A 20,961-nucleotide genomic window follows, 5' to 3' on the forward strand; every position below is an offset into this window, starting at 1 on the left:
GTTAACAGTCTATGTAAATCTAATGGCTCTTTTAGTTTGTTTCCATGTATAGGCCTTGTCAGATTTAAAGTCATTCAAGTCTCTGTTAAACGTTTTAACTTTTCTTACTTTCGACTCTGAATCAAAAACTTTCATTTCTTTGATATATTTGTCATATAGGGCCAGATTCAGGAAGGCTTACAGGGAGTTCAAGAGCAGTGTAAGCCTCCCGATTCAGGAACAGCCCAAATCTCTGTCTCTTACACGGACTGGGCGTGGAAATGCTCAATACCTCATTTGCAGCTCAAAGATATGCAAATGAGGTATCTGAGCGATCCACGAAGCAGAAACCAGTCCGTGTAACGGACGTGTTAGCTGCAGAAATGTACTCAGCTGACAACTGAGTACATTTCTGCAAAATTAAAAACGGAGCTATGTCAGCTCCAAATAAAGGGTGCATTTGTTTTATTAAGCATGCCAATGGCCAAATATGTGGCCATTGGCATGAAAAACTTTTGCAAAAATATGTTATATAACTTTTTTTTTTCACGGGATTTTGAGGTTTAACTGCAGCGCACATAAGCGGGTGCGCTACCTAAAACTAAAAACCGAAGCTTATAAGCCCACAATTGTGGGATTTATGTATTACATGGAATGTCAATGGAGGGACTTGCAGACCAAAACCAATATGGCCTCCATTTAGTGGTTGTCAAGGGGGGGAAGCTCCGTGTAAGACATGTAACTAGTCATTACTAGGCAATCCTATGTAAATAAGGGTTACAATACTGAATCACACTGCTACATAGGTAATGAGCACTTTCTGAGTAGTGTAAGAGTTAGAGAAGGGGGAGGAACAGAGTAAGAGGTAGGTGACATCACGGGGGGAAGGATAGATACAAATGTACCAGATTGGAGGGCAATGTAAGATGAAAGATGACAGACAGACTTCAGGGAGGGAGGTGTGTCCCAACAGAACACTAGGAAAGTCAAGAAATTGAAGGTTTACGCTATCCCTACACTCAAAGTTTCTTGAAATACGTGCATGCGTGCGTGTGCACGCGTGTAAGGCAGGCTCAACATATGGGAGTGTGTTGCAAACCATTTACAACGGTTTGTGCGGACGTGCACGTGTGTAAGGCAGTGTGCGCATGTTTTAACATGAATCAGCCTAGTTCACACCGTGTAAGGATGTGTGCACATGTGTAACACCGTGTAGGGATGTGTGCACGCGTTTAAGTGACTGTGAGTGTGTTTAAGCTGGTGTGCACATTGCTCCCCCTCAGGAAACAGAGAGGAAACAGGAAACAACTAAAATACACGGAAACTGCCAGAGGATACTGCTGCAGTTAATTGTTGGAAACAATTGGAAGCAGGCAATTATGCAGGCAGACTAGAAGCCCAACCCAGCATTTAAAACACTGCAAAGAGCAGTGCAGGGTGTTTCTCACAAGAGATACTGCAAGAAAGTAAGCTATCAGAATTGAAAACTGAAAAAAGCTGAACTCAGAGCAGAAATGCTAGGGGCTGCCATAGCTGTTATAATCAGGCAAAGGCGAATTGCTGAGGGTGGTGACAATGCAGATGCTGACAGACAACCCAGAGTGAGGAGAAGGAGAAGAGTATACAGGCCCAGGGTCACCTACCATGGGTTACATGAGCTGAAGATAGTAGAGCACTACATAGTGGACAGAGACCTTCTGCAGCAGATTGTTGAGCTGTGCAGGCCACATCTCACACACAGAACCAACAGAGGGGAACCCATCCCAGTGGAAACCAAGGTATGTGTTGGCCAAAGAATACTAGCAACAGGTACCTTCCAGAGACCAACTGGTGATATGATGGGGATATCACAGGCATCAGCCTCCAGGGTACTGCACCAGTTTCTGGATGCCATGTCAGCACATGTCGGTGATCATATATATGTCCCTAATGACCGTGAGGTTGTGGCCAGCAATATGCGTCTCTTCCAGCAAATAGCAGGATACCCTGAGGTGCTGGGTGCAATAGACTGCACGCACATACGCATCAAAGCACCAGCTGGTGAGCAGGGTAGAGTCTACATTAACCGCAAGGGATACCCCTCCATCAACTGCCAGGTCATGTGTGATGCCCAGGGCATAATAATGAATGTGTGTGCTGGCTGTCCTGGGAGCTACCACGATTCCCACATCTGGCATCTGACGCAGCTGTACCAATCATTTGCCAGTGGGGACTTCCCACACGGACACATAGTGGGGGATGCAGGTTATGCACTTGAGCCGTGGCTGATGACACCCATCAGAAATGCACACACACCTGAACAGGAACGCCATAATGAGGCACACGCACAAACACGTAATGTCATAGGCCGTGTGTTTGGGCTGCTCAAGTCACGGTTCCGGTGTCTGGACACATCTGGTGGAGCCTTGCAGTACACACCAACTACATGTACCCAAATGGTCATGATATGTGCTATGCTACATAATATGATCCTGCGGAAACAGCTGCAGCAGGACCAGCACAGGGCTGGGCCTAACATCCCCCCACCATTGCCAAGGCCACCACAGGCAGAGGGTGACTCGGAGGAGGAACAACCTGACCTTGTCCCAGTAGGCAGAAGGAGGCATGCCCAGTATGCCCTGGCCTTGGCAAAGAGGCAACGCATAGCACATACACTTGGTCAGTAGGAACACTGGGACTGATACCCGCTCTGACTCACTCATATAATAACAGGGATGCCTAACATGACACAACCTGCTTCCAAACATGTACAGGGAGTGTAGTATGTGCATCCGACAGAGGCAGCCCTGCAGCACCACCCGAGGCATGAATGACATGTGTTAAGTAATGTAATACTATGTACCATATGCACACCTGAGGACCTGACTAACATCCACCCTCACCAATCATAAACCACAAAAAACACAAACCTAACTCATAGGTACCACAGGGGATAGTAACCTAGATGTAATGCTACCCAATGCCAGAAGTATAAATGCGTGCAGTGTAAACGCACACAGTATAGAGAATGTAGATATCAGTGCTGTAATAGAAAACAGGGTCAAAGCCCACATCAGCACCCTGACACTACCAGGTCACACCTCTGTCCTAATAGCAGGAACAGCCCCAGGCCTACTCTGGCAACGTGAGTGTCAAATGAAATATTACTGTCAAGCTGGGTGCCCAGGTCCCTGATAACCTTTTCTGTGCTTAGAGGATTGCCACCTAGATGGGAACTAGGGGTAACCCTGTTGTTCCCGAAGGGTATGACTATGCATTGTTTAGCGTTTAACGTAAGGCCATGGCTCTGGCACCAGTTATCTGTGTCTATGAGACCCTTCTGAAGGATGTCTGTGTCAGATGGGTTTCCAACTATGGTTCCCAGTTTGCAGTCATCTTCAAACTTTGTCAGCCATAATCCTCCTGTGTTTGCTTGTACTTCTGAAAAGTAGATGATGAACAAAAGTGGGCCCAGGACTGAGCCCTGTGGGACACCACTTGTGACAGCTCTGGAGTGTGACATGGCACCAGCAACTTTGACCCTGTGTGTTCTGTCACTTAGCCATTTTGCAACCCATCCTGTGATGTATGGGCTCACATTTAAGCTGGTGATGTTTTCAATGATACCTGAGTGGGGTATTGTGTCGAAAGCCTTTGCCAGGTCAAGGTAGGCTGTGTGGACTGCCTTGCCCACGTCAATGGCCTGGGTGACTGTCATGAAAAAGTCAACCAAGTTTAAAAGGCATGATCTTCCCTTGACAAAGCCAAACTGGATTGGATCCAACGTCTGCAAGTCCCCTATGTCTTCATTTATCATTCCCATTATGATCCTCTCCATAGCTTAGCAGACCAGGCTTGTCAAGCTGATGGGATGGTAGTTTCCGGGGTTGGTGGAGGCACCTCCCTTGTGAAGTGGGTCCACCATTGCCATATGCCACTCCTTGGGCACATATCCTGAGGTGAGGCTAAGATTAAACAGCTGCCCTAACTGCGGGTGTAATTCCTCATTGAGTTCATGGAGCACACAACTGGGGACACCATCTGGTCCCATGGATAAAGTGTTTTCCGCCTTGGATAGAGCAGTTCTCACCCCAACATTGGAGATGTTTGGGGGGCTACAATCCTCTGGTGTAGATACCCCTCCAGTTGGGGGGAGGGGGGGAGAAATCCGCACTGAACCTGTCAGCCATATGTTGGCAATGTCTGTAGGTTCAGTGATATTTACATCATTCCGAACTAATTCTGAGCATATCTGGGAGTTCCCTCCCAGGTGTCAAACATAGGTAAAAAAGGCTTCATGATTGTCCCTTGAGTCCTGAGCAGGTTTACTTCCAAAACTTGCCTTGGATGATTGTATGGGGAACCCAGTGTTTTACTCATAATGAGCAGGGTGTCTTCCCTTCTACGGATGTCGCTCTATGTTGTAGTAGCTCCTTCCTTTTGTTGTAGAGCTTGTTTATGGCTGGGGTCCACCAGACTGGATGCTTGCCTGTGGTACAAAGAATCTTTGTTTTGTTTGGGATTGCTTGATCCATGCAGTCCTGGAGGTGCTGGTAGAAGGCATTTGTAAGTGATACAGCGGCTTGGGTAATGGTGTCCGCTGGCTTGGAGCCTTGAAAGAGACCACACCAGTCCTTAGAAATGTGAAGTCAGCATTTGAGACGGTCTTCACTGTTTGTTTTTCCATCTGGAGTGTGGGTGGGATGTGGACTCCCACTGAGATTAGTTCATGATCTGATCTCACCAATGATGGGTATACTGCTGGTGTTGAACAGTGTGACCCCATGTTCGTGATGATGAGTTCTAGTATGTTGTCTCCACTTGTGGGGATGGTGACCAGTTGTTCCATGGCATTTGAGTGTATGAACTCTTGGAACCTTTGGGTTAGAGTGTTGGGGCTTGACTAGTGATCCCAGTCTATATTTGGATAGTTGGAATCACCCATTATGATGGTGTGTGGAGATACAGTTATCCCCTCCAGTGTTTTTGGACAGCTGTGTGAGGTACCTGAGTTTGAGAGGGTGGCATGTAACATGCTACAAACTGCAGAGCAGTCTTGCCTATGGTTACTGGCACCTGGATGGTCTCCGATGCATCGTGTGTTGCCACCAACCTTGAGGTGAGGGTGTCCTTGATGAATATGGACACCCACCCTCCTTTCCTGGTGTTGTCCGGATTTTGGTGCCGGAAAGCATGATATGAGGTAACACCCGATAGTGCCGGGGTGCTGTCAGAAGCCGTGAACCAGGTTTCAGGCACAGCACAGACATCAATGTGCTACATACTGAGAAGGGTGTCGAGTGTGTGCAGCTTGAGGTTGAGACCTCTGGCATTGAGCAGCATTACCCTTAGTGTCTTTCCTTTTCTGTGTTCTAGGGTGGTAGGTGTAGAATCTGATTCTTGCATAAAAAAGTCACAATGGGGGTGGCAAGAGCATCATCCAAAATCCGGAAGCCCAGGGGTGACAGGTGCAAGCCGTCCCTTGCAAATCAGCGTGGCCTGTCCAGCATGTCATCCCAGGCAGACAGACATTGGACCCCCTTTGAATGACACCATAGTTTAAGCAAATTATTACAGCTGATCATCTTGTCTCTGTTTATGTGGCATCATACTTGGTGAAGGTAGTATACTGCTCAAGGTCAGGGTCATACCTGCCTGGCCTACATAATCAGAGGGATCCTCTATGTCTCTTTCCATGTAGTCCAGGGAGGTACATCTCAGGTCGTTCACACCAGCATGGATAATGACTGGGTCAGACTTGTACTTGCAGTTGAGTGACCTGAGTGCTTGCATTATGTGGTGGATTCCAGTGCCCGATAGGCAGCTTACTGTGACCTCCTCCGTACTCGATCTGGTGAGCTGGACGTCAGTGTGTCTGACTATGGAGTCACCTATGACAAGTGTGTCTGGCATTGTGTTTGGCCTTAAGGGCTGTGACTGTTTGGCACACTGACTCTGTGGTCTATGTGTTGCATGTGCTGTGCCCTGTGGAGGCAGTTGTGTGGGTGTCTGCTGTGGTGGCCGCTGCTGTTTTGGTAGAATTCTGATCAGAGCCTCCGAGTATGTCTTTGTGTGTCTATGTGTATGATTTTAAGTTGTGATAGTGCTATGTGAGACTGGGTTTGTGATGTGTGTGGTTACCTTCACCTTCTCTCTGGTCTTGCTAGTCCTATGTTGAGAGAGCTCAGCCTCCACTTTGGCTATATAGTTGCATCTCTCACATGTATGTGTGTTTTATGGGAGAAGGAGAGGGTTGTCAGTGTACATGAGGCAATTGTAACATTGCCTCAATATTCCCAGGTTCACCAGCTGAGCAGGAGAGGACACTAGCAACTGATCCCTAGACATGCTAGAAGGAATAGACAAAACAATGTTGGAATACAGTGAGATATCAAGCCCCCCAAACCACATCATAGTGCTTGACTGACAATACCTACACATACACCATAGTTTCATAGTGTCATAGTTTACTAGTAGGCTATCCGCCCTAATGCATGTATATGCCTAGCCATAGTGATGTGGCTATTGCCACCCCTTATAGTGGTAATAAGTGTACAGAATAGATTCCGAATATTGTGCCTCTGACTTAGTAGTGACACATTATGACCCCCTTACATAATTGAATAACATGACTGTGCCTCTGTCTAGTCTGTGCCTCTGTCTCATATGCAGTTGTCCAGATGTCTCTTGAAGAGAGTCAGTGAGGGACTCTGTCCAACATGAACTGGGATACTCTGCTAGAGTGTGAGATGCCTCTGAGTTATGACTCTGTCCCTCCAGCATGTCCTATACATGTATGTGCTGAGGTTCAAATCTTCAGCTCTCATGGTTCTGGTGGATTTGGATTGCTTGCAGTGGAGCATGTCCACCAAATCCTGATTGGACATATTCTTGTATGTCAGGCATAGGTCACCTGTAAGTATGCGGTATGACACTGAATAAAGCTGGGTTTCCTCTATTCTGTAAGCATATGACATGTGTTGTAGACCCCTGATCTTCATGGTAAGGTACTTTTGGGGTCTCTCCAGCTGTTGCAAGTGCTGGGTGAAGTACATACCAAATGGGGCTTTGTATTCAATCATGGGCCTGATAAGGGAGAAGTATAGTGGTACAATGACCTCCTATGATCTGGATGGAAAACCCTCCATGATAAGGTGGCCAAGATAGATAGTCTTTCTAACCACTTTGGCAACATGGGTGTCAAACGAGATGTCACTATCTACACGTGTCCCCAGGTGTCTGATTTGTTTTCTGTGCTCAGTGGGTTGCTGTCTATGTATTGATCTGTGGGTACTTTGTTCCTCCCAAAGGGGATGACTACACATCAGTTGCATTCAGTTTCAGGCCATGAGTCTGGCACCAGCTATCCATCTTTGTGACGGCATTCTGTAGGATGTGTGTGCCGGCTGATGTATTCACTATGGTGCCTAGGTTGCAGTCATCTGCAAACTTTGTCAGCCACAACCCTCCTATGTTTGCTTCCACATATGAAAAGTAAATACCAATTAAGAGTTGTCCCAGGACACATCCTTGTGGGACACCACCTGTGACTGGCTTTGAATCCGACAAGGCACCTGCAATGTTGACTTTATGGGTTCTGTTTCCTAGCCATTTTGCAACCTATTCTGTGACATATGGTGTTATATGTCAGCTGTTGAGCTTGTCTATGATGCCTGAGTGGGGTATTGTGTCACAGGCCTTAGCCAAGTGCAGGTAGACTGTGTGGACTGTGTAGCCCTCATCAATGGCCCTACTGACAGTTGCATAGTAGTCAACTAGGTGCAAAAGGCAGGATCTGCCCTGTACAAAGCTGAACTGGGTGGGATCAAGGGTCTGTAGGTCAGCAATGTCTCTGTGTAAGAGCTCCATAATGACTCTTCCCATAGCTTTGCAGACAAGGCTGGTTAAGCTTGTGTGGTGGTAGTTGCCATGGTCTGTGGAGGCATCTCCTTTGTGGAGTGGGACCACTGTTGCCGTACGCCAGTGTTCAGGTACATATCCTGTAGCAAGGCTAAGGTTAAATAGCATTTGTATATACTGGTCCATCCCCTTCTGGAGTTCACATAGCATGCAACCGGGGATACCATCAGGTCCCTTTGATGCTGTGTACTTGTCTTTGCTGAGTGCGGCTCTCACATGGACATCCAAGATGACAGTGAGGTTACATACAGCTGTGATAACTATCTTCTTTTGGGGGTGAGGGAGGGGGTAAATCACACTGAAGCTGTCCGCCGGAATGTTGCCAATATCTGTCAGGTCACTGGAATATATGTTGTTGTGTACCAACTCTGAGCATATCAGAGGGTTCCCAACCAGGTGTCTGACATAACTGAAGAAAGCAGTGTGGTTACCTTCATTGTCTTTGGTGATTTATGTCCCCAAGTTGACCTTGCATGTCTTTATGACATAATGTAGCTTTCTACTAGTGCTAATCACAGCTGTCTTCCCTTTTGGAGATGTAGCTCTGTCTTGCATTAGTATCCCTCATCTGTTATACAGTTTGTTTATGGCTGTGGTCCACCAGACAGGCCACTTTCCCTTTGTGGAGAGGGTCCTGTTTTTATTTGTGATTGCATGGTCCATGCTTTCTGACATCTAGCTAAGGGGAGGTCATTGTGGTTCTGCAGTTATCTTTCATCAGCATTAGAAATGACCACAACGGCCCCTGTGGGGTGTACCTCATGCAGACACATCCAGCAACTGTAAAGTCCACAACAGTACCTCACCAGAAGTATGAAAGAGCTGGAGCACATGTAATGTGTCGCCTGATTAAACAGAGTGCAGCTCCACACACTGCCATGCTGTCCACAGATGCAAGCTGTGCCTGATGTAGAAAGCCATGTCCAAGCTGGAATCAATGCACATGCTGCACCTTGTACAATCTGAATGGCAGGGAGCTATGCACATGAGGGACCTGAACCCCAGCACTGACATACATAGGACAGGCTGTACTGCATTATCCATAACACAGAAGCCACCCCCACGCATGAGTATACTACCAGTACAGGTTATCCGTAGAGTCACTCGTTGATTCCCCTCAACAGGAATCCTAATGAGTGGATGGGAGATGGTAGGTCTACCCTGGGTATCAATGTTATGTCACAGGTAGACAGAGGCACATTATACTAAACAAGACATATGTCATGGCAAACTACACTTACAATGTGTTGACGGACAAACACACTCTCCGACTAGCATTAGAAATGGCCTAGGGCACATCGGTAGTGTTTGCCAATGTACACCCATGTTGTGGAATACACTACTGATGTTGGATGAGGCTGTTGTAAGTAGTTCACATCTGAACATAATGCAACATGGTCAGATAGGTTCATAGGTACATAGGGTTATACAAGGCTATCTTCCCTAAGGCAGGTATAAGCCTAGCCCAGAGTTTGTTGGCGTACACCACCCCTTATATGGAAACAGTACTGTGCCCATTATTTTGTCTTGCCTCTCTCCAGCAGTGACACAGAGATGATCCCTGGGTTAAACATATGACCTCCCATCCACAGGTCAAGATACCTCTTGAACACAGCCAGCAAGGTGCTCTGCCTCACGTGGACCGGGATTGTATTCCACAGCATAGGGAGTCTCCGAGTGACAACTCCATCACTCCAACATGTCCAACGTACATCCATGCTAAGGTGTAAGTCACTTGCACTACTGGTTCAGGTGGATCTGCCGATTCTGAGGTGGAGCATGTCCATTAATCCCTGTTTGGACATGGCCTTGCATGTCAGGCACATGTCACCTCTAAGCAGACGGTATGTGACTGAATAGAGCAGGAGTGTCTTCAATCTGGCAGCATATGACAGATGTTGGGGTTCCTTTATCCTTTAGGTGGGGGACATTCAGGGTGTCTCCAATTGATGCAGATGTTGGGTGAGATACATCCAGAATAGGGCATTCTACTCGATCACCGGTCTGATAAGTGAAGAGTACAGGGGAACAATGACCCACTAGATCTGGATGTGAATCCCATCCTGATCAGGTGGGCAATGTAGAAGGTCTTTCTAGCCACTTTAGCAACGTGAGTGTCAGAAGAACGGCGACTGTCAACCTGGGTCCCCAGGTCCATGATAACCTCCTCTGTGCTTAGAGGATTGCCACCTATATGGTAGCTTGGGGTTACCTTGCTTTTCCTGAAGGGTATGTCTACACATGTTGTGTACTTTGACTTCAGGCCATGGCTCTGGCACCAGCTATCAGTTACCATGAGTCCCTTCTGAAGGATATCCATGTCTGATGCACTGTCCACTATGGCGCCCAGTGTGCAGTCATCTGCAAACGTTGTCAGCCAAAGTCCTCCCATGTTGGCCTGTACTTCTGGGAAGTACATGACAAACAATAGGGGGCCAAGGACTGAGCCCTGTGTGACACCACCTGTGACCAGCCTGGAGTCTAACATAGTGCCAGCAACTCTAACCCTGTGGGTCCGTCCTTAAGCCAGTTTGCAACCCATCTTGTGACATATGGGTTTACATTTCAGTTGTTAGGGTTTTCCACAATACCTGAGTGGGGTATTGTGTTCAAAGTGTTTGCAAGGCCAAGGTAGGCTGTATGGACTGCCTTTCCCCAACAATGGCCTAAGTGACCGTTTTGAAGATGTCAACCGAGTACAAAAGGCATGATCTGCCCTTGACCAAGCCAAACTGGGACGGGTACAATGTCTGCATGTCCCCTATATCTTTGTTTATGAGCTCAATTATGATCCTCTCCATAGCTTTGCAGACTAGACTTGTTAAGCTTATGGGGCAGTAATTACCAGGGTCCGTAGAGGCACCGCCTTTGTGCAGATGTGCACAACTGGACCCTAATCAGGCTGTTGTGCACACTATGGAAATGTAAAGCAGTGATAGGACTAAAGCCCAGGATAATGACCGCCACAGTGAAAGTACTGAACCACTACACTATACAGTACTACAGTGTTAGGTCAGTATGAACGGATATTGACAATTGTGTGCAAAGTATCCCATGCAAAACCTGCAGGCACAGTATACTCCCTGTTGTGTTCACACAAAAAGCATTTGGACAGTAACTACACAACATGGCACAGAACACACAACCATAAACTGGAGGTATTTGTTGAAGGTCACACTCATCCACAAATGTGATGGGCTGCAGAGTTCAACATATGGAAAGCCCACACTGGGCATGCTCACACACTTAGATAAATGAGACATCTTTCACACAACATGCCATGGGAAGGCTGAACTGGGCATGCTCACACACTTGGTCCAAATGTTACTCCTAGCAACTGTGAAAACACACCAGAGGATGCTCATTCCTCTTTCTAGACACTGATCATGTAAGCACCCTATAAGTATATCAAGAGAAAAGGAATCTCTCAGTAATCTGAATAGCGTGCTCCGCTAATGCGTCTGTCTCTAGTGTCATAACATAGTTAGATAGGAGTTTGAATCCAGCAAGTGTGTGTGAAGGGAGGGGGGGGCGTAAGTGCGTGTGTAAGTGTGTATGAAAGGAACATCCCTTTTGGCAACTGGGAAAACACACCACAGGATGCTCATTCCACTTTCTAAACTCTGATGATGTCAGCACCCTATAAGTATATCAGGGGAAAGGCAATTTCCCAGTAATGCGAATAGCGCGCTGTGCTAATACATCCGTCTTTAGTGTCATAACATAATTAGGTAGGGGTTTGAATCCAGCAAGTGTGTGTGAAGGTGGGTAAGTGTGCTTGTAAGTGTGTATGAAAGGAACATCCCTTTTGGCAACTGGGAAAACACACCACAGGATGCTCATTCCACTTTCTAAACTCTGATGATGTCAGCACCCTATAAGTATATCAGGGGAAAGGAAATCTCCCAGTAATGTGAATAGCGCGCTGCGCTAATGCGTCCATCTCTAGTGTCATAACATAGTTAGGTAGGGGTTTGAATCTGGCAAGTGTGTGTGAAGGGGGGTAAGTAAGTGTGTATGAAAGAAACATCCCTTTTGGCAACTGGGAAAACACACCACAGGATGCTCATTCCACTTTCTAAACTCTGATGATGTCAGCACCCTATAAGTATATCAGGGGAAAGGAAATCTCCCAGTAATGCAAATAGCGTGCTTTGCTAATGTGTCCGTTTTTAGTGTCATAACATAGTTAGGTAGGGGTTTGAATCCAGCAAGTGTGTGTGAAGGGGTGGTAAGTGTGTATGACTGAAATATCCCTTTTGGCAACTGGGAAAACACACTACAGGATGCACATACCCCTTTCTAAACGATATCACAATTATGTATGGCTTTTGATTACAGACATGCCACGTGTGTTTTGCCCACACAGAATGCCCATGTGTGCGGGTTGTCCCTCACAATAATGCATGACATTGATTAAACCAGTTATGGCAATGCACACATGATGTATGTGTGTGCCAAATACACATATGTACCTGTGACCTTCAATAGTTACCATGTGTGATGCCTGCCACATGTGAATACATGGTATTTGCACAGGGTAACATTATGACTGTGGTCTTCTGTGCAGGTGCTGCATGTGGGATGTGTATATACAGTGTGAGATGTAGATGCTATCAGCCTAGTAGTGAGGGATACACACCTGGTCTGGGGCATATAGTCTACATGTTGTTGATGTACAGGTGCTGCATGTTTTCACCTGTTGTGGGAGTGGTAAGATTGTTATTCCATAGCAATGCAGTGACTGCATGCTAAGAACCGTTCAGCTAGGGTGTTGTAGCTACACTAATTCATTAGCATTCAGTAATATGTCAGAATCCCTGGTGAGGGTCTCATGCCAACCAAGGTCGGGGGTCTACCAGCCTGTGTCACTTGTTCAGTGATCCCTTCCATGTTCCCTATCATGTATCCCAGTGAGGGACATCTCACATCAGCTGTGGTGGCATGGACAATGACTGAGTCATATGTGTCCATGCATCTGACTGACCTGTATGCTTGTGTTATGTGGTGGACCACAGTGCCCCATGAGCATATCACTGTGACCTACACCTTGTCCAGCCTGATGAGCATGTTCTCACTGTACTGGACAATAAAAGTACCTAACACAACTGCGGCAGTAGTGTTGTATAGCTGTACAGACTGTGCTTGTTTGACACACAGGATTTGTGTGCTATGTGTTATGCGTGCTGTGTGCAGGCCTAATGTATGCCTGTGTGCCAGCTGCAGAAATGTCTGCCAGTCATGCAGGATGCTATCCTTAGGCTCCACAACTGGCCCGGTGTGTTTCCATGTTTGTATTGCTGTCCGTGTAGGTCCACATCAGATTGGTATTGCTGTCACTGTAGTATTTCATGCCACCAGACAGGTTATGCCAGTACTGGGTTCAGAGTGCTTAGTCCACAGTTTGGCCATGTGTTTCCATCTCATACATGTGTTGTACATCCATGGGTAGGGGATAGGGTTGACTGTGTACATGTGGCAGCTGTGACATTACTACATGACACCCATATTCCACAACTGTACCATAGAGGTGACTGACAACTGACCTTTGCACATGCTACCATAGTATTGAGATTGCATTGGTGATTAACAGCACATAGGTCCAATGGTGAACAAGATACATAGGTCCATAGGTTCATACAGGGATGTCTGCCCAGGGCATGTATCCACCTAGCCAGAATGTGTGTGGCTTTCAACATGCATTGTAAATCTGTCTTGCTATGCCCTTTTCCAAGGTTAGTATACTGTGCCTCTGTCTCACAGTGACACATAAGTGATACCCAGGGTAACCCTACAATGTCACATCCAGTCATTAATATCACTCTTGAAGATAGTCACTGAGTCACTCTGCCTAACCTCTATTGGGATAATATTCAAGAATGAAGGGAGCGGGGGCGTGGCCAAGGATGAACACAGGATAGCTGCAGATTTCTTCAGCTCCACCAATTTCATTACACTGACAGGAATTAATTACTTAAAAAAATAATTTTGGAAGTAATTTTCTTTCTAAATATGTTTGTTTTATATAGTTCTTGAACTATATCTAAAAAAGAAAGGACATTTTAACAATATTCCTGTCAGAAATCACTTTGGAAATTTTCCTGTCAGTTTATCAGTCTGAAATGAGTTCCATTAAGACAAATTCTCAAGACTCCAGCATCAAGAAAGAACTTCAGTCTCTGATAACTATAATCCAGCAACTTACTGCTAAGATGGATAAAATGGATACTAAAATAGATACCTTCATAGAAAAAACTACAAAACAAATAGACTTGTTACATATAGACCTGCAACAACAGAAGATCCAGATGACAGGCATAGAAGAAGCTGTGAATGACATGGAAAATAGAATCCAAGAAGAGGAAATCAACATTGAGTTTCTGCTGAAACAAAATACACATTTACAAACAAAGCTGGATGACCTGGAAAATAGATCTAGGAGCAATAACATTAGGATTTTTGGACTGCCAGAAAATATTGAAGGTAACAATATTACTTCTTTTTTAACAACATGGCTCCCTAAAACTTTAGACTTGCCAGAAGCATTCTCTTTTGGTATCGAAAGAGCACATAGATCTATAGCTAATACTAACTCTAACAAAAACTATCCTAGATCAGTTATAGTTAGATTTCTATCATCTTTTGATAAAGAGATGTTTCTTAAATCTGCTTGGGCTAAAGCTCCTGTTAAGATTAATGAGACAACTGTGCGTTTTGACAATGACTATTCTTCCTTGGTAATAGCTAAAAGAAAAGTTTTTCTGCCACTAATAAGGGAGCTTAAAAAGCACAGTTTAAAACATACCTTCTGTTTCCTGCCAAGCTAAAAATCTTCCTTCCTGATGGTCCTAAAATTTTTGATGACTTAGACTCTGCTTTACTGTTTATCAAAAAAAATAAGATTTTGGATAAAATAGAGGAAATGGAATGGGCTAGTCCTTCATTAAAGAGACTGGCAACTGAAACTTCGTGGAAGACTTCAGAGAAGAAGAAGAGACTAAAAAACAAATGATTTGTTCTATGTTTTTTTTTTTTTTCTCTCATCATTTTACTTCATTATTAATCTTTTAAATATAGTTCCTGCATTTCCAGAAAGCCACAAATATTCTGAAAAAGATTTAATCAAAGTTATTCTCTGTGTGCAAAGAAATGTTTTGTTTCATAACCAGTCAAAATATCTGAGGAACTAATAACAAGCTATTATTCAATTTGTTTCTCTTTCTGAAAAGAGAAGTAAGGTCAGTAATTTGATACATTTTTTCTCTTTTTTTCTCCTTTTCTTCTTTTCTTTGTTTAAACAATGACATTCTATTTAGATTATGTAGTGGGTAAAGGGTGGGGAGGGCAGGGAGAGAAGAGTAATGAAAATATGATTAATAGAATAATAACATATTTATTCCTTGTAAAAGTTTATATGTTCTTCAAATGCTATTCCTAATTATACTTTCTTGATTATACTGCTTATGCTTGTTTGTAAATAATCTGTCATGCTTTAACTAATAATAATTAGAACTAAATAATAGTAAATAATATGTTTTATTTTTAACTCTATTAATATAAACAGTAAGTAATATTCCATTGTATATACTTCTTATAGCTTTCTCTTACATTTTTTTATTTCTGCCTTACACTCTTTTATTTTCTACTCTCTTTTCTTTTCTTTATTCTTTCTCTTTATTTTTTTTTCATATTAATATATAGAAATGCTTTTGATCATATAGACACAGTAAATAATAAGATTTGCATAAAAATTGAGTTGGGACAAAAATATTGAGTTTTATTACTTATTAATAACTTTGGGCTTAATTTCACTTACATAGAGGCTGTAATAACCTGTAAAATACATTGCGAAGGTTTTGTCATGTTTAGATGCATTTACACTGCTAAATGAATGTTTGTCACTAGTTTTTAACAAGTTTCCCACCAAAATGTTAAGGGAGACAATCTGGGATGTGGGCTACCTCATGAACAGTGTCCTCGAGTTGTTTTAAAAGCTTCAACTCTCAGAATTCTCACAGAGAAGCTGAAAGCAGTCAATCTGACCTTTGACCCAGATATCACACTGACACATTGCAGATTCAGGAAGAACACTCTACCAGGAAGTAGAACTGATGCAAATGCGACTATGTGAAGGAAAATGAACTCTTTAACATCTAAATGTGAGTTATTTTATATAATTACTTAAATATCTATGTTATAATTCATAAACTATGTCAGTTATAATGAGTTTAAATGATGCAGTTTCTTGTAGTAAGTAAATGTCTTATTTTAGAAGGCATAGAAAATGAAACATTTATTCAAGTGTTTTTGAAAATCTACTTGACTGCAGCATACTAATCTGTGTTAAAAACTTATGTTCCAAACATATACATTACTATAACTCATTTAATTCATCTGATTGACAAGCATAAATAACTTTATAACTCTATTCTGGAAGAAACTGTCATGTGATATATTTTAAAGCAGTAGTATAGACATACAAAATACAGATGGCTTTTTTTACAATAATGCAAGTGTTTCTGAGAATTTTCATAACTATGCAGTATGATTTATAACAATTTCTATAAATATAATATTTTATTCTATTGACAATAATGAGTATGAATAAAATGCTCATATACAAGCAATTCGAGGTTTTTTTTGGAAGCTGTTGACTGCATTTACATGACAGAAAATAGATGCATCTTAATATATGTAATGTCTTAACCATATTAGCCAAAGTGTTTGATTAAAATGAATGTTAGAACTTATTTTTAAATACTTTGAATAAATTAATATGTAAATATGCCTTCCTTTTTTTTTTTTTTTTTTCTCTCTCTCTTTCTTTCACTCTCTCCCCCTCTTTCACGTATTTTATTTCTCTCTCTCCTCTTGGTTCCTAATATCAAGATTATTTGAATTCTATTTGAATACAAGTGTATTATATTACATAGATGTATATAGTAGTATGAATAGTTTAAAAAAAAAAGTTTATTTTAGTTTATATGATGCTGTTTTACCAAATGTGTAGTCTTGTCTTGCTAGATAATTGAATTGAAAGCTGTTAATTTAAGTTAAATATAACCAGTATTAAATTGATAAGGTGGTAGCTGAGGTACTGCTGCTTAGGGTAGGGGTTAACTTGAGTGGTAAATACTACTCTAAGTTGGAGTTTTTAACTCCAGGCTGGATGCAAGGTTTAATCCTTACATTATTTTCACTTGTTCATTGTTATATGTATATAGTTTTGACATCAACAATATATTTTGTACACTCATTGTCACTACAAACAAAATTGAATCCTATACAAAATCCCATAAGAGATTCAATAAATACAGCTATATTTAAAGGTACACCTAAAGGAGGAGATGTAACATTACTTATGTTGTTATTTGTTATTTTGATCATAAGATTCTTAAGTTTTAAAAATGCCAAATGACATCTTTAAAAGGAATTTCTTTAAACATTAATGGATTGAATAATCCGTGTAAAAGGGCAAGCCTAATAAGATACATTAATTTACATAAGGCCAACTTAGTCTTCCTGCAAGAAACCCATCTCTTGAAAAAAGATATTGATAAACTAGCCACAAACAAATATACAGTATTGGTTAGTTCAGAGCACACTCAGAAAAAAAGAGGATTGGCTATTTTATGGAATAAAAGTATGCCCATTCCTAAAACCATTAAGTCTTATCAGGATGACAAAGGAATGTTTTGTATGGTTACAATACAAATTAATGGGAAGACTTACACTTTAATTAATGTATATTGGATACCTGGAATTGGTATTAATACAGTGAAACATCATCTTGATAAGATCATATCATTCTGTATAGGAGATATTATTTTAGCTGGTGACTTCAATTGTATACTACATGAAAGTGATACTACCACTATAGGAAAAAGAAGAATTACATCTAATGCAAAACATTTAAATGATTTTGCTAATTCTTATCATTTGAATGATATTAATAATCAGATAGATTCAAAATCATTACCATACACCTTTTTTTCTAACAGATACAAAACTTATTCAAAATTAGATAGGGTCTTTATTTCTAACCAGATGGTAACAGATTTAATTAATTCCAAAATCATTTCATGTCCTATATCTGATCATAATTCAATTGTTTTGAATTCATGATAAAAATACTCATAATGTTCAGATCAAAAGGATACCAGCATACTTAACTCAACTAAAAGACTATAAAGAATATATACTTTCAGAAGTAAAACATTTTTTAGACATAAATAATACTCCTGAAGTCTTCATTGTCTATGTTTGGGATGCCTTAAAATCATATCTATATGGACAAACTATCAGATGGTATAATAATAAAAGGAAATCTTGGGATAAGGAATTGTTAGATATTCAAAGTAAATTAGACTCTTATAAACATAATAATAAAGAAAATATTATGGACAAGAAAGTTATTGAAGAAATAAACAAACTAAATGAGAAATACAAAGAAATTTTAACTCATAAAGTTAAAATAACTTTAGAGAAATACAAGTTTTTGTCTTATTCAATAAGCCCCAAATACTTACATAGACTTAAAAATAAAAAAAAAGGTTGAATAAACAAAACCATATCAAAGAAATCTTTTCTCTAAGGAAAAAGAAGAATGTTTCTAGTATACCAGAAATACTAGATGAATTTAGAAATCACTTTCACAAAATTAACCATAATAACATTAACATGGAACCTAAAGATAAAATAAAGGAGTTTATAACCACAAACATGAATAAAAAGCTTAATAAACAACAGATTAAACTATTGGACAAAAGTATTTCATATACAGAGGTTATTACACAAATAAATAAGCTTAAATCAAACAAAGCACCGGGTAATGATGGTATTATACCAGAGATATATAAAATCCTTTCTAAAAGTACATATTCATTAATACATAAGGTTTTTATTTTGGCCCAAACTGAGTTAATAACCCCCCCCCATCTTGGCAATATACATTTATTTCGCCAATTTTAAAACCTAATAAAGATCCAACTAGATGTACTTCATATCGGCCCATCTCATTACTTAATGTTGATTATAAAATGTTTATGAGTATTTTTGCTGATAGATTGAAGACAATCATCCCCGGCATTATAGATATAGATCAGACAGGCTTCATTGTAAATAGAAATACTTTTGATAATATAAGAAGAACTTTAACATTAATTGACTTTGCAAATAGGAAAAAGAAAGATTTAACACTTATTAGTCTTGATATAAGTTCAGCATTTGATTCAGTAAGTTGGGACTATCTGTTTACCTTACTGAAGTGCACAAACTTCTCAGATGCATTTGTAAATCTAAGTGAGCATTTATACAAAGGAACATTGGCTTATATTAAGGTAGGAACATATGTTTCACAAAAAATACCCATTTTTAAAGGTACAAAAAAAGGATGTCCACTTTCTCCACTATTATTCACTTTAGTAATGGAGCCTTGGGCTAATTTGATCAGAAACAGTACTGACATAGAGGGTTTTGAAATAGATGAAAATACAACATCCAAAATTCAACTTTTTGCAGATGATGTTCTAATTATATCAGCAGGATCTAATTCTTCTATGCAGTCTCTATTTGATAAAATTAAGAATTTTAAAAGTATTTCTGGTTTAATATTCAATGAAGAAAAAACTAAAATACTACCTATATATACACAAAAAATATTCTCATTAGTGATTTTACTAAATATGTACCCAATTCAGGTCAGATAACTTATTTAGGTATAATACTATCTAAAGATATTAAATCTATTATATATAATAATTATAATACCTGTTTTCTTAATATACAAAACCTTTTTAATACCTGGAATAATATGTTTTTTACTATGGAGGAGAGACTTACAATTATTAAAATGATAATATTCCCCAAGATTTTATACTTAATACAATCAATAATACTTCCACCTACAAAAATAATTATCAAGAAACTGAATACACTAATGTTAAATTTCCTATGGGCACCTAATAGACCTAGGATTGCATTAAAGAAACATACTAATAGCTGGTCTCAAGGGAGTATTTATTTTCCAGACTTTAATTTATATACTATCTCTTCTATTGTAAAAGTTATTACTTTATTAATAGATCAGTCATATGTTGCAAAATGGAAAGATTATTGGGAGCTAATTAGTATGCACTTCATGAAAATCTCCTTAACACATAAAAATATGATTGTAAATAACTCCATGTTATGGTTACTAAAGGAATTTTGTACTTCACCTATTACACCTAAACATATGGTTTGTTACCCATTAAATATTATTATTAGCTATCGTAACTTTATATTCATGCACCCTAAGTATAGGAATGGAATTTTATTATATTCCTATAATGTATACTCAGGGTATGCTTTTGTCATCTACTTCTGAAGGAACTCATTTAGCTATAGATAATGATCTAAAGTACTGGTATCAGTTGATATCTGATAATAAAGTTAAAAATCTAGATTTCTTAAAACAAGAATTTGATCTAAGAGAAACTTGCCGGTTAGAGGTTCAGACCTTTAGACAACATCTCATTAATAAAATAGATCTAATGTCTATAACAGTTAAAGAATCTATTCCAACACTGATTGATTACTTGATATTAAATTTACAACATAAAGTTTCTGATAAAGGTAAACTTTCATACATACATAAAATTATCAGACAAGAAACTTTTTACAGTGTAGATTCATACTGGAATTATTTCACTTCTATTAATGGGGACCCACCAAATCAACAAGATAAACAATATATATTGGAGTCTGCCTATAGAACTACGCCTTCCATTGTCTGGAGACTTTATACATGGAAATTTTTACATAGATCTTTTTATACACCTTTGATGATGAATAAAATAAATAATAAAGATAATCTATGTAAGAGATGTAATGTAGAAATTAATGCTGACTGGGCTCATATGTTTTATGACTGTATAAAATTGAAAGAATACTGGAAGTCAATTAATGAATTTTTGCAGGCTCTTTTTACAGATAATTTCATTATTTTTAAATCTCTTATATTATTCAACACACCTGTACCTCAAAGTGTTAAAAAGGTTAAGCTTCCCTTGTTATGGTCTATTCTAGCAGTGGCTAGGAAAA

Source organism: Protopterus annectens, chromosome 1.part1, assembly GCF_019279795.1.
Source record: "Protopterus annectens isolate FY-2018-M chromosome 1.part1, PAN1.0, whole genome shotgun sequence".
Taxonomy (NCBI): Eukaryota; Metazoa; Chordata; order Ceratodontiformes; family Protopteridae; genus Protopterus; species Protopterus annectens.